This window comes from Tursiops truncatus, chromosome 3 (assembly GCF_011762595.2).
Source record: "Tursiops truncatus isolate mTurTru1 chromosome 3, mTurTru1.mat.Y, whole genome shotgun sequence".
Taxonomy (NCBI): domain Eukaryota; kingdom Metazoa; phylum Chordata; class Mammalia; order Artiodactyla; family Delphinidae; genus Tursiops; species Tursiops truncatus.
Genome location: NC_047036.1, coordinates 73,893,123 through 73,906,936, shown reverse-complemented (window position 1 = coordinate 73,906,936; position 13,814 = coordinate 73,893,123). Strand labels below are relative to the sequence as shown.

At 36.2% G+C, this 13,814-nt stretch overlaps 1 long non-coding RNA gene across 1 annotated transcript in view; it reads left to right on the top strand.

Annotated features, from left to right (window-relative positions):
• LOC109549090 (uncharacterized) overlaps positions 1-13,127 on the top strand; it is a 677,834-nt gene extending 664,707 nt beyond the window's left edge. The window contains exons 11-12 of the long non-coding RNA XR_012330755.1: positions 7,582-7,697; positions 13,001-13,127. This is a non-coding gene — a long non-coding RNA (uncharacterized lncRNA). The remainder of the gene's footprint in view (positions 1-7,581; positions 7,698-13,000) is intronic.
• Positions 13,128-13,814: the final 687 nt, after the last annotated feature.

Here is a 13,814-nt window from a genome sequence, read left to right as displayed (position 1 = left end):
AACTCTTCTCTAAATGTTTGGTAGAATTCACCTGTGAAGCCATCTGGTCCTAGACTTTTGTGTGTTGGGAGTTCATCTGTGGCAGTCTTGGTTCAAATACCACCAACTCACCTTTCTTACTGAATTTTTATAGGTTTTCTTGAATAGATATTTCTTCATCCACTGTTTGTTAGGAGTATTTCTAGAGACTTTCCATGATTATGTCATTTTTATAACTTTTACAAGTTTTACTGGAGAGTGAGTCAACAGAACTCTTTATGCTGTCATGCCAGAAGTCAGTCTCCTGTTCTTTTAAACCATTAAGTTTTGAGGTGGTTTGCAGAGACTCTGATAGATATTAAACACAGGGAAGTGACTAGATTTGAGAACTAACTTGGTAATATAGGCACAGAAAATTGGAGTTAGATTGTAGAGAGTGGGCAGTTTTCAATATCCAAAGCATAGTTGAGGAATTGGATTATGATATGTGGGTGAATAATAATTTTTTTCTGGAAGAAATACTAGGAAGATTTGTAGCATAGACTTTAAAGAATAGGTGTGTTTTTATTATTCTTTGAAGTAGGTCCACTAAGAAGGAAAGTGGACAAGGTAAGTATCTGAGGTGTTTTCTCTGACTAGAGAATGAGTATTGAAGCCTCTATAAAACTTGGTCACTCAATTTATGGTTATTTTAGCAGTATTCACAGTTATGTTACGTTCTTCAAAGCAGAGATGTAGGAAACAATTTGGGTTATTTCTCCAAGATGTGATGTAAGCATATAAATAAGAAAATTTAAGATATTGATTTTAAAGACTGACTTATCATGAAACTTGGGGCATACTTCTGAAATAAAAATGGGTGTTTATGAATAGGAAGAAATTGAGGAGTCATTGCACTCAAGGTTCCAGTGAGGTCAAAATAGGAGAAGAATGTGACAAGAGGTCTGAAATAAGAGGAGATTGTTGGAGATTAGTTTATTTGATTTGATGGAAAAAAAACAGGGTTTGATCACAAGAGTGTATTGGTGAGAAAGTGAGAATGAAGTCATTGGAAAGGTGAAGGTCAAAGAAATGAGAAATTTTTATTGTGTGTAATGTACATTGAAACTTTTAAGATGATGGCTAGAATTGGAATAGAGATGAAAACAGTGAACTACGTTATAACATGTTAAGTGAATAAGGAGAAGTAGGGTATCAACAAATGGCAGCAATAGGGAGGGATTTAAATTTCTAGTGGCATGAGCTACAAAATAATAACTTTGTTTTAAGTCTAACTATTCAATGTTATGGAATTACTTTAGTGGATTAAGATTTTTTTCAGGCATGAAAATAATGTAGTTCTGTATTTTTAACAGAGAACTTCTTAATACCATGTCAGAACAGCATGAATAGTATAATTTAATTTTTAAAAAAATATGAATCAAATCAGAATAATATAGACAGATAAGGTTAAACGTGATAACCCCTGTGGAGTAAGATTGTCTGAATTTTGTTCATTTTTATATATTGTTTAAAATATAATGAGGACACAGTATTTTGAAGTTCAGCAAAGAAACAATAAAATGCATTTTTAATTTAGAAAACAAAATATAATTAATTCTAATCTTTCATCAAGTCAATCATTTATTTTATCCATAGAAAATGCAAGTTACAATTATAAGCCATCTATACAGCTTTATGTAAATGTACAATAAGAAGATAGAAAAAGGAGTTTCAGGAAGCTTATACACCACAGTCTCAAGAAAATTTGAATGCATATTACTCAAAAATAAATAAATTTGAGCATGATTTTTTAACATGAGCTTTGTTTTTGGGAGAACTTGAACGTGTAAATGTAGAAATTTGTTACTTCCTCTATTTGCTGCTAAAAATGTATTTTCACATTATAGATATGTGATAGTAAACTTCTTTAAAAAAATGGAAAAATTAATTAAATAAAAGTAATAAGCTTATTTTGTATCTGACAATGAAGAGGGAGGAAACGCATAACCTAAAAAATTAGTTATAGTCTAGATTCTGATACAGGAAATTTAGTTATGTACTCAAGAAAGAGATTACACAGAAGTGAGATTACAAATCCTAATAATACTGAAAACTAGGAATGGTAGTTACAAATATGTGGGTTTCCAAAAAAGAAAAGTTTGGATTGGGGGACCTAGAGCAGAACAACATAGACAAGTAAGCAGATTTAGGAAATTTTCTTCTATGTTATTTCTCATCCTAACTTCAAGGACTGGGAGGGAGAGGAAGGGCTTGCTAAAAACAGTATGTCAAATTTCAACTATTTTTATCTGAATTTTCTTTGAGACATAAAGACAGTATATGTCAGCCATCTCCGCATTCCAAAATGAGGTAACTCATGTAATTAAGGTGCTTGAAAACAGGTCTACAACTTCCTTGAGCCTCTTATTCTCCTCTTTGACAGTCTTCCATTGCAATCCTTCTGGCATTTTCTAATTTACTTTCTGCGGGCTATCACTGTCTCTAATTTTGGGAGCTAGCTAGCTGTGTGTTCATTCACTCATATTCTGGAGTCCTTGAAAGGATGTTACATTTTAATCCTGGAGGAGTATACCCATTTTAGTAAACTCTCCCTTCTCCATCTTCATGTTCCACTGCCCCTGACCCAGCACCCTTGGGATCTAGTTCTTTATATAGTCTCTCGATTCCAGTTAGTATATGTTAGCTAGGTTTTGCATTTCCTTTGGGATATAGCCTCTTTCCTTTTTTGTCAGTCTCAGCACATCCCTTGCTTGGTTATGTAATGACTTAATCTAGTTATTAGCCTGGAGGCCAGGAATGGATGTAGAAGCGGACCCTGAGCAAGGCAGACATTGCCTTGGTGAGGAGAGGTGTCTAAGAGGACACACTAGCTTTAAAAGAGAGTAGTGGGCCACTTCTCCCAGTTGAGAAGGTTCAGGGGAATATGATTTAAGAGTTTCCCATCTATCCACCTAGATGTCTTCCTCTAATATCTCAAGGTCCCAATCGATAGCCCTGTCCTTGGTATAGCATATCTATCTGGCTTGAGAATTTAACTATCTCTGGAACTCTACTACTCTTACCACTAAGCCCTAGCCTGTCCTCTAACCTTTTGTGCCCTTGAACTGCAGGAGACTAGTCTTTTTACATGCTGCCAAAAAGGTTGCCAGTTTCACAGTTGGCTTTTAATCAAAAAATAATAAACTTCAACATTTCATCATTTTTTCACAAACATTGATTGCCCCCAGATAAGCGAACCAGTTCCATTTTCCTCATATTTACCGTTTTTCCTATATTTTCCCAGTACTTGACCTGTTGTACTCACTAGTACTATTCTCTCTGCCACTATGTCATCCCTGTTCTTCACCTGAGAAAACTGTAACCATCACATTGCTACCTTGTACCAGGGACAGTGTGTGCTCTACCTATTATCAATGGTTTTTAGTCTAAAAATCCTATCTTAGCATCTGCTCCATTGGATCCCTCCTGGTACCAACTCTTGAAAATCTGGGTGTGTGGGAAGCTGACTGAGATGGGGACTGGTATAGATAAAATGTGTTTGTGGATGCTCTCAGGATCAACCTCTGTAGGGGAAAGAAGGAGGAAGAATTGGGTGGAGGGAGAAGTTGGGTTGCAAACACATTTCTTGGGAATTCTGAAGTTGAGCTAGCCCTTCAGAACTGTCCACAGTTGCTGCAAGGCCAGCCATTTGTACTCCTAAGTAGACCTATTATTTCCAGGGAGCATGAACCTGGGCAACTCACTTCTCTTCAGATGAGGGCAGTTCATAAAGAAGGCTGATAGAGAGGACTGTCATCTGGCTACAGTCCCAGAAAATAGGAAAATAAGTCCTTCACTCCTGAAGAAGAATCTTAATGGTACATTAGAGCATTTGCTAGGCTCCTCTTAGTTACCCATTCAAACTGAGTGTATAACATGGTTGGGGGAGGATATTAGAAGAGGGTTGTTCAGGAAGCTGTGTTTCTGTCTCCACCTACTTCTCCCCTTACTCCTCCCTATGCACATGCTCTTATTCTTGCCACTTCCCTACAGGGTAATTTTCTTCTACTTAAAACCTGAGAAGGGGTGCTTTAATTGGTCCATGTAGAGAACTTGATGTGTATCTCCTGGAGCTCGCAGGATACTTAGACTGGTGTCTGACTCATACTGGCTAGCTGCCTTCTGTGAAGACTAAAGCAGTCAGTTATTTGGTGTTAGCTATGGCAATACATTCAGGCTCTACCATAACGCAGTCTCAAACCAGAGGTTGTTTGTCAAAAGGTGAAGAGTTATTTGCAGATGATGACATAGCATTGTTTCCAAACCATAAAAGTGCACTGATATTTACCTATAGAGGCCCACCTAAAGATTCCTTACAATGCCCTATCTGTCACAGATACCTCCAGGACAATTTAGTCTGTTGGATCAGACAGCCCAACTAGCAGAGTGGATTACACTGTACTCTGGAACTATAGCAGAGCCTTCTCTTGTTCTGGGTCCACACAAAACTTGTCAGCCTTTCACATAGCTTGACAGATGAGTAGAATTAGTCCACCAAGTGAAGCATGTATTTCCTTTAAAAATTCAAATAAGCCCACCAGGTGATATGCCTCTTCCTTGGGATGAAGAGCAGCCTGCTCTTCACTATGGAAAGACTACACCAAGTAATCACCAAGATGCTGAGATCACAGGTCCCTGAATCCTTGTGGGATTTATTCCAAACCCCGTGCTATGCCTGTGTCTTACCAAATTGCTGTCTCCTTTTCACCAGGTACAGTCAGCACAGTGTTATCAGTATAGTACATAATACAATGTCCTGTGGATTGGAGAGGTAATTGAGGTCCCTAAAGGCTAGATTATGACATAGGGCTGTAGTTCTGAAGAAAAAATATGAGCTTGTATTGATAGTCCTGTCAACTGAAAGCAAGCTACTTCTAATAGGCTTTACTAGAAGGTATAGAGAAAAGGTATTCACTAAATCAGGTGTCAAAAGATATGTTGATTTGTTCCAGCAATAAAATCATACTTGAAAAGCAGCTGCAATTGGAGTCAACATCTGATTAGATTTAAAATAATCCACTATAATTCTCTAAATCACATTTTACATGCACCAGCCAAATAGGTAAGTTGAAGTGGTATATGTTAAGAATCACCATCCTTGCACCTTCAGTTCCCTGGTGATGGCACTGATCTTTGTAATCTCTCTAGGAATGTATTATTACTTTCAGTTTACTATTTTAGTAAGTAGAGGCAATTCTAGTGATTTTCACTTAGCCTTTACTATTATAATAGCATGATCTCCATAGGTCAGGGAAGTGACATGGGATTATGCGAGTTGCTGAGTATCTTTATTCCAATTGTTCATTCTGGAAGTGGGGAAACAACCAAAGTTGTAGCTGAGAGCCACTGGACCCACTATGAGGTGAACTTGAGCACTGTGAGTTTCTAGGAATTAGTGTCAGTTTAGAGCCAGTGTTCAGTAATCCCGGAAAAGTCTTTTTATTTCCTCTTCCCCAAAGCACAGCCACACTGGTAAATGACTTCAGATACATTTGGGAAAATTAGAAGAAAAAATTTACAGTATAAAACTTTGGCTGTGTAGCAATGTCTTCTTCAAGAGTACTTGGCCTCCTTTATTCAAGCTTTGGGCTTGTGAACTGACAAATTTAGGAATTGGTGAAGGAGCTATGATCCTCTCATGTTGTAATTCAAGTCAGATTCCTGTTCACCAGGCCTAGTGATTTTCCATTTAGACAAATCAAGTAGGATTTTAGGAAGCTGGCAATCTATCTCAATTTTAGGGATGCTATGATCAACTAGCCAACACCAGTGATCTCTGCTTATACTTGGCTCTGCTTCTCATTACTGTGAATATACTTGCCTTGTGTTTGGTAATTAAGTGCTGGCCTTTTACCCTTACACAATCTACTAATCTCCATTGTATTTGGGAAGCTCAGTTTGATAACAGTTTTTATGGTAAGTCCAGGTCTACAGTGGGCAGCCAGCACTGAAATCTTCAAGGACACTGTTGCTCCTTCCACAGATGCTTTCCACACAGTGTTGGTGAAGAGACCAACTCCTGGGCCCTCCAAGTAAATATTTAGGTGATTGGTGATCAGGTTCTCCTAATGTAACATTCCAGTATTCCTATGTTTTCCCTTATATTGTGCCAATGATATCCTGGTATTTCAAGTTTATTTAGTATAGACCACATTTGGCTCTTGGTTTCAGTCAACAAGTCAAACAAACTTCTCCAGTCATTCCCAACTACCTGAGCTAATACATTGAATCCAAATGTTTGCAACATTCTTCATCCAAAGAGAGTCTAACTTCTTCAGTCAGGAGAAGAAAGGTTGCTTCTACCCTCAAATGAAGCTCAGCAGAATTTAGGGATTTATTGTCTCCAGTTTCCCCAAAGTCAGCCTACTTGTCCCAATTCCTTTTTCAGCATCTTACTCTTTCTCAGTGACTGCTCAATCTTTAATATTACAGAACCCACAATTTTGGGAATACCATTTCCATTGTAATTCAACCGTCTTTAGAATTAGACTTTTCATCTGTTTTGCAGAAATTTTGGCCCTGTCACTACAACATGTAGTGTTTCTTTGGGGGCAGCCATCGAATCTTTCTGGTCCTTTATCCAGATCTTGGGCTGAGAATTTCAAACCCTGCATTAAACATTTTTCTCCCCAAGTTCTTCAATGCACTTAGAAGAAACCACCCATCCCAGTAAGATATATGCCTTAGTTTCACTATAATATTCAATAACTAGCTACTTGCTCTCCCAAAGCTTTGCCTTCTGTAGGTACTTTACTATAGGTGTCTACAGATGATGATTAAGTATCTGATTTATCAATACTTTCCTTGGACTATGTGAGTTCTATTCACCAATGGAAATAGAGTCAGCGATACCTTTAATCTTATCAGATCAGAAACCAATTCCAGATATTTTAGAGCCAATTCTGAGAACTCTTTCCTGAGGTCTTGTTCCTCTGGAACATTCCTGTCCAGTAAAAGTATGTGAGCTACAAGTGCAAACTACCTCTGTATTGTTAAAATATTTAGTAGCCACATTAAAAATGTAAAAAAAAAAAAAAAGGTGAAATTAATTTAAATAATTAATTTAATTTACTATATATAAAACATTATCATTTCAACATGTAGTCAATATAAAAATTATTAATGAAATGTTTTTATTTTTTCTTACTGCCTTTGAAATCTCGTGTATTTTATAGATGCAGCACATCTCAATTCTGACTAATCACAGTTCAAGTTGCTCTACAGCCACATGTGGCTAGTGGGTTCTGTGTAGGACAGCACATATCTAGAACTCCTTCCATTCACAGTTTCTGTAACAGTTTGATTAAAGAAGCAGAACAACATAAGTGATACAGAGTAAGAGATTTTTATATAAGGACTAGCACTTGCACAGTTATTGAACTTGGAATAGGTATCTCTGTGATGCTTTGATATTGAGAGTGAAACCATTAACTATTAGCCATTAGGTATCAGTCAGATCAGTAGTAGAAAAGAAAGCTGGATACATACAATGCCTAGGATAAGGGACCCACTACAGTGAACTGGAAGCAGCATCATTCTCTCTGTCTCCAACTACTGCAGGGAAAACAGGCAGGGGAAGCTGCAGCCCTCTACCACGACTTGCACACTCACCTGGCCCAGAACTATAAGAAGCTGGAAGGAGGCTCCCCATATCATCAAAAGGAGACCGCAGATGGGTGAGTACAAGTGTGAGATGCCATAATGCCTGGTACTCTACACTAATCTTCTGAGCATAAAAAATATGGCTGCTGCTTCATTTCTACCTTCCAAATTCATTCAAATTTTATTTGTGGCCAATATGAATCTAGAACCATATAGTACAGGAAATTATGAAACATTCTCATCCTGGTTAAGGTGACACAATAATAAACCACTTCAACTACATTATGTTAAAAGTTTTTAAATTAGCAAGTTGAGAAATAAAATTTATATGCAATATCACAGGAAAGATTAATGTTACTAGTCATTTATAAAACAATATTAACCACCAGTGAGTAAACTGAACAATAATCATTCTCAAAAGATAAAAGAAAGCTATGAAGGGTCATAAAAACAGAGCCTCATTTCTAAGAAAAAATAATGCAAAAGAAAAATATATAGCTAACAATTTTGTATTTTTTGCGGTCAGGGTGCTATGAACATGTTGTTGCTGGGTGGCATAAAAATTGTTATAAAGTTAACAATATATAATTTTTTTAAATGTCTCATGGCTTTAAAATGTTTCTATTTTTTACTGTAATTCCACTCATTTGTTATTCATATTTTAAAATGTATAAATTTTACAAATATCCAAAACAAAAGAATAATCATATAAAATACTTATAAAATGTGTAAAAGTGATAAGAGCCAGATACATCACCATGTGTATAGTTACAGTATGGTTCCAATTTTTAAAAATAAACATTATAATGGCATATTTCTCCGCTTGGAAAAAGAATCTTGGAAGGAAATATTTTAAGATGTTAACAGATATTGTAAGTTATATTTAATTAATTTATTATACTTTCTTCTCTTTTCTAACATTTTTGAGATTTTCATGTGATTACTAAATTCTAAAGACTAATCAGTATCGTTAAAATGTTTACATTAATTTAACGGCGTTTTCTCAAACTGTTCTGTACGCACCAGATAGAGTTACATCCTTTTTTTTTTTTAAATAATAGATCATAGGTAATGCTTTAGTGGATACTCTCAATAAGTTTTCTAAAGTATTTGTACCGATTTATACTTCTACCAGCATTTAATGAGCATTCCAATTGCTCTACACTCTTGGTAATACTCAGTGTAGTCAGTCCTTTTCATTTTAGCCATTCTTGTGGGTGTGCAGTGGTAGTTCACTGGTGTTAGTTGGCACTTTGCTGAGAAGTAATTAAGTCGATCACCATTTCATATGCATACAAGCAATTCACATATCCTCTTTCGTGAAAGTATTTTTCAAATCCTTTGTCTATTTTTATAGAGTTTTCTGTCTTTTTTTTATTGTAGGAGTTTTTTTATGTGTTGGATACAAGTCCATCTCATGTATATGTATTGCAAAAAAAAAAACCTTCTCCCACTCTATACCTTGCATTTTCATTTTCTATTTTTTTAATTGAAAATAATATCTTAATTTTAAAGTAGTTCAACTTATACTTTTTCTTTAGGGTTGGTGCTCTTCATGATTAATATCTTATTTAAGAAATCTTTCCCTATTCTAAGGTCAGGAAGATATTTTTATATGTTATCTTCTAGAAGCTTTACTACTTGCCTTTCACATTGAGGTCTATGATCCATCTGACTTGATTTTTGTATATCACGTGAGGTAGGATTTAATATTGTTTTCCCTAAATGCATTACTTTGATTAAGCATCGTTTATTTTTCAGATTCCATTTCATTGCAGTAGTGATTTTGCCTTAAATTAGATGGCTATGTATGTGTGGATCTAAATCTATATACTTTCTTCTATTCCACTGGTGTCTGCCTATCCTGCATCTATACCACATTGTTTTGAATACTCATAAATAGTAGCCTCATAAATAGTCTATATCTAGTAGTATACAACCTTTAACTTAGTTCTTCTTCAACTTTTTTCTTAAAATTGAGATAAAATTAACGTATAACATTATGTTAGTTTCAGGTGCACAACATAATGGTTCAATATATGTATATGTTGCAAAATGATCAGCACATTATATCTAATTAACAGCCATCACCACACAGTTGCAATTAATTTCTTGTGATGAGAACTTTTAATATCTACTCTCTCAGCAGCTTTCAAATATACAGTACAGTATTTTTAACTGGAGTCACCATGCTGCACACTACATCCCCAGGACTTATAACTGGAATTTTTTTACCTGTTGAACACTTTCACCCATTTCTCCCACCCATAAGCTCACTCCCTGCCTCTGACAAGCACCAATCTTTTTCTGTATCCATGAGTTCGCTTTAAGATTTTTGTTCTTGTTGTTTTGTTTGTTTGTTTTTGCTTTAGATTTCACATATAATAAGGTCATAAGGTTTTGTTTTTGTCTGATTTATTTCACTTAACATGATGCTTTCAAGGTCCATCCATGCTGTTGCAAATGGCAGGATTCACTCTTTTTTATGGCTGAATAATATTCCATTGTGTATATGTACATACCAAATTTTCTATATCCATTCATTCCTTGGTAGGCACTTAGGTTGTTTTCATTCATTCCTTGGTAGACACTTAGGTTGTTTTCTATATCCATTCATTCCTTGGTAGACACTTAGGTTGTTAGCCAATGTCTTGGCTATTGTAAATAATGCTACAATAAATGTGGGAGTGCAGATAATCTTTTCGAGTTTGTGTTTTCATTTCTTTTGGATAATGCCCAGAAGGGGAATTGTTGGATCATATAATAATTCTATTTTTAAATTTTTTGAGGAACCTCTGTACTGTTTTCCATAGTGGTTGTACCAATTTACATTCCCACTAAAAGTGCACAAGAGATCCCTCTTCATGTCTGCACCAACACTTGTTACTTCTTGTCTTTTTGATAATAGCCATTCTAACAAGTGTGAGGTGATGTCACATTGTGACTTTGATTCACATTTCCCTGATGATTAGTAATGTTGAGCACCTTTTCACGTACCTGTTGTCCATTTGTATGTCTTATTTAGAAAAGTGTCGACTCAAATCCTCTATCCAGATTATTTTTTTTTGCTGTTGAGTTGTATGAGTTCTTTATATGTTATAGATATTAATTCCTGATCAGATGTATGATTTGCAAATATTTTCTTCCATCCCATAGGTTGCCTTTTCTTTTAGTTGATGATTTCCTTTGCTGTGCAGAAGCTTTTTAGGTTGATGTAGTTCCATTTGTTTATTTTTGCTTTTGTTGCTTTTGCTTCTGGTGTCAAATCCAAAAAAATCATTGCCAAGACTGTGAAGGGCTTACTGCCTATGTTCTTTTCTAGGAGTCTTATGGTTTCAGGTCTTATGGTCAATTCTTTAATCCATTTGAGTTTATTTTGTTTCTGGTATAAAGTAGCAACCATTTCTGACACATAATGGATCAATTTCTTAACTTCAGGTTAAAATTTTCATGGAAATCTGAATATCTGTTCATTTCCCCCCACTACTTAGTGATTACTAATTCTTTTGTTATGTGTGAAACTTCAGTTAAAATATATGGAAGATTGCATAAAGATCCCAGATTTCACAATATATGATAATATATGTATATATCGTTTAACTTTTAGCTGGAAACTGGGACAGAAGGGAAGAATTATTTTCAGTATATAAATTAATAAATACATAGTCTGATGTATTATATATGAGTAAATGGCTTAATTTCAGTGCAATAAATTGAGTGATTTTAAGGAACATAAAAAGCACACAGAAATGCAAAGTTATGAGTACAGAGGAACATACTAGACTATTTTGACCTCCCACATCAATTTGTTCACATCCTTGCCTCTATAGTTTCTCTCTCAGCCATGCTATTTTATCATGGTCCAAAATGCAGGGTTTACCTCTCTCGTGAAATAATCTTGTTATTGACAATCTAGTTATTGAATGTTTTCAGCTCAGAAAAGTGTTGTTAATGGCTCTTTGTGGCATTTCAAATCCATCATATATATATGAAACACAAAAATTTTTCTTTCCTCAAACTTATGGTGATTACTTTGTCTAGAAGTCATAGTGTTTCACAGAAAACAAAACAAACAAACAAACAAAAAAGCAACTTGCTTACCTGGTAAAGCTTTCTCAACTCTTTTCTCTTGTTACTTTTCCTTAAAAAGAAAAAGGGTTTGATCGACAGAGGATTTATTCTAACAACCAATGTCTTTCTCACTTAGAAGGACATTTTTATAGCATTTCTTGAGCAACATTATCTTTTATATCAGACTGATGTGACAAAATAGGAGATTTCAAAACAACTTCGATATATAAACTTAAATGCTGCTTATTATCATCCCTCCAAAGTGTTTTCCACCTGAAATAAAAAGGTACATTCTAAGCTTGTTCATAGAAGGAAAAGGCTTATGTTTAGTATCAAAGGAGAACTTAAAGCTTGATCTTTCAAATAATCCAAAAGACACACTACAGTTCCACAAGGAATACTTCTCCAGATAAGTTTACTTACTGTCAGGATAAATGGTGTATTTGAAGGAAAGGGTAATAGCAGGTGTGAGAGCAGAAACTGTGAGTTTGATTCTGTGTCAGGGATCACAGGGAAGGTCTGCAGTTAGTACACAACAGAGGCAATCAGTTCAAGTTCAGAGAGAGAGTGGGAAAGAGAAATACAAAAGAAAAGACTCTAATAAGTAGAGGGCTTCAAGAAAGCACTGTATATGACACTACCAATACATGCTGCTGGGTCTATTCTATTCAGAGTGAAAGCCCACATTGCTGACATTCACAGGTGCTTCCTACTTTGTGGTCCTGAAGCACTTTGAAATGTGTGTGCTGGCTCATTTCTCCTAGTGCTTTGTTTATGGTCAGCTGGAAGAGTCGGACATAAGAACTAATAATTTCATTCAAACTATCTTGTTCTTCTGTTTCCTTGACACCTAACTTGCATTGTATTAGGTCATCTAATCCTTAACATTTCTTTGTTTAAATTTATTTTTCTTTATTTTAAATTATATCTGATTTAAAACTCAGATTTTTTCCCTTTCTCTTGAATAGGTTAGAGGGATGTGGCTGGAGGCATATCTGAGAGGAGAAAGATATGATTTTAGTTAAGGCTACCAAGCAGACTTTTGTTTACCTGAGTAATGGATACTTCGTGAAGAGGAGAAGTGAATTGTTTAAACGAAAGGAAGGATTTTGGAGGCTTAATAGAGAGGAGATAAAGCACATGACAGGACAGAAGAATCTGAGTAAGAACAGGAAATTCTAATGGAGAATTTAAGTACATTTTGCTATATGGTGTATAGTGTATATTTTCTTATCTGTTGCCTTAGGGAATCTTCAGTAAGATATCTGCTTTTTATTGATCCATTTTGAAACTGAAATTGCTTTAGGAGCTGTATCCAAGTACCAAGTCTTGAGTCAAGATGGGTGTTGAGAGAAAACAGGCAGACCACAAGAATATTGTTAAAACCATTTTATGGGCTTCCCTGGCGGCGCAGCGGTTGAGAGTCCACCTGCCGATGCAGGGACACGGGTTCGTGCCCCGGTCCGGAAAGATCCCACATGCCGCGGAGCGGCTGGGTCCGTGAGCCATGGCCGCTGAGCCTGCACGTCCGGAGCCTGTGCTCCGCAACGGGAGAGGCCACAACAGTGAGAGGCCCGCGTACTGCAAAGAAAAAAACCCCAAAAAAACCAAAAAACATTTTATAAGAAGTAAGTAAAATAGCTGCTTTGTGACACTGACACTTAAATGTGTAATCATGGATACCATTACTAAGTTTCAACAATAGTTAACATTTACTGAGTACCTATTATATACTAGGCATACACTAACAACTTTCTATGCATTATTCCATTTAATCCACAGTAGGCTGTTGTAATAGTTTGTTACAGTAATGACCCCCATGAGTCCTCACTCCCTTTTCTGGTCCCTTCTAACACTGACTCTAACTTTGGCAGTCTGACCTACTTGATAGTATGACATCAGCATAGGGGATGAAAATAGACTTGATAAGCCCTTAGACATTCGTGCTTGCCCTCTTGGAATGCTCCTTTTTTTTTTTTTTTTTTCTTTTTGCTGTATGTGTGCCTCTCACTGCCGTGGCCTCTCCCGTTGTGGAGCACAGGCCCCGGACGCGCAGGCTCAGCGGCCATGGCTCACGGGCCCAGCCGCTCCGCAGCATGTGGGATCTTCCCGGACCGGGG